The sequence below is a fragment of the Pygoscelis adeliae genome, unplaced genomic scaffold, assembly GCF_000699105.1.
Source record: "Pygoscelis adeliae isolate BGI_AS28 unplaced genomic scaffold, ASM69910v1 Scaffold38, whole genome shotgun sequence".
Classification (NCBI taxonomy): domain Eukaryota; kingdom Metazoa; phylum Chordata; class Aves; order Sphenisciformes; family Spheniscidae; genus Pygoscelis; species Pygoscelis adeliae.
Genome location: NW_008825614.1, coordinates 3358867 through 3360625, shown reverse-complemented (window position 1 = coordinate 3360625; position 1759 = coordinate 3358867). Strand labels below are relative to the sequence as shown.

The 1759-nt window shown below is 40.0% G+C and overlaps 1 protein-coding gene across 5 annotated transcripts in view; it reads left to right on the top strand.

The window, feature by feature from the left end:
* Positions 1-1759, top strand: part of ABCC9 (ATP-binding cassette, sub-family C (CFTR/MRP), member 9) — a 78137-nt gene that overhangs the window by 39529 nt on the left and 36849 nt on the right. The window lies entirely within an intron of this gene.

The window sequence follows — 1759 nt, the reverse complement described above, 5'->3', positions numbered from 1 at the left end:
ATAATCTGGTGATTAATATCTAATATATTAGCCCTAGCAAATGACCTGAATAGAAAGCATGTACTGTTCCTGTTATCCAATAGTCTTCAGTGGTGGGAGTCAGCTCTGGATTTACGCTACTCACTATAATTGTAGTGTACACACCTGTGAAAGCATGGCAGGCTGGAGCTTCTTCATTTGAGTGGTGGTGGTGGGGGTACCAGCATACGGGAAGGCTGTCTTTACCACTCAGTGATGCTGCTGCTAGCAGAACAAAAAAGTTGATATAATAACATGAGAGCAATGCTTTTCCCGTTCCCTGTAACTGCCCAAGCCTTGCCTATGGAAGTCAGTGTTACTCTTCACAGTAACACGTTCAGAAAGCAGCCTGAGGACAATGAATACCTAAAGACTAAAGGCTCTGAAGAAGCTGTTGCTGAAGAGGGAACTGCTAGTGAGGTCAGGCCTCGGGATCCACATGGATTCAGACCCAGTGAATGAGAACTTCCTATGGAGACTAGGTGGGGCAGCAACCACTCTTCCAGCCTATGCAGGGCAGAGGCTGTGGAAGGGATGTGCTGTAACCCCAAGACTTGTTCTTTGATTTTAAAGATCAGTTCTGTTTCCTTAAAACTACCAAGCCAAACTCTTCTTAATTAGCTTTTTGAGGAAAAAGGGTGAATTTTGTCACGGAGACCTGTACTTTGTTGCCCCATCCCTTGAATAGTAACCTCCATTGTCATCTTTTTCTTACAGCAATGTTGCAGGCTGGATATTTTTGCTTTTCCTGTGTTAGTATGTGTGGCATTTTTTGTTCCCCAGCCATATTTCACTGTCTGCTATTCTAAACGTATGATCTCACTGGAGTAGCAGGTACAGTTGGAGCCAAGGCAAGACTGACTTTAGTTTAGTTATATGTGAGTTTAAGCTTTGAAGGAAGAGGATTATGTGACTTAGCACAGTTAATTTCTTTGAGACATATAATGGAGATTTTGACTTCACAATCAGGCTTTTTTTTTCTGAGTAGTTTAAGAAAATACAAGGAGTGAGTATAGTGTGCCTTGAAATTATTCTTGCAATTGTTTTCAAAGATATATTTGAGAAAGAATAAATTTTTTTTCTAGAGAAAGATATGGAATCTTAGGAAGATTAGACAAAAAGAGAAATCTTAGAAAGATACTAGAGAAAGATTATGAAATACTGTTTAAATTTCACTTTGTTCAAGAGGGATTAAGATCATATTGTCAGTTGATTAGCAGTCTGTACATAACCAAACAGGTAACTCAGGTTTTAGCAAGCATCTCAGGCCTTACTGAGTGACTTTTTTTTCATTGCAAACTATAATGTGGTACCATGATATAGCTGATGCAGACATGGTTATGTTTTGCTGATAATTTCAGACTGCCTGACAGACAAATGAATACAGAAGGATACTTCAGGTATTTAACTGAGTGGGTCCTATACTTTACAAAACCATAATAAAGGTCCTATTTACTCTCTTAAATCCCTTTCCATGTTACTCAACATGCATGACTAACGCAGCTACTGATCCAGGGATGAAATGCAGGCTAGGTAAATTCCCCAATAAATTCAGGTATAGCAACACAGTATTAGTAATGACGGATCAAATTTCAGCCCCAGTTATATTGGGATAATCCTGCAACGCATCATTGTGAAAGCCCATCATGGGCTTGAGTATCTTGTTGCTGTTGTGGTTGACTGCCGTGAGAGCTGTCTGTCCTACTCCCAGGGTTGTCACTGGTTTGGGATCTTAGGGAAA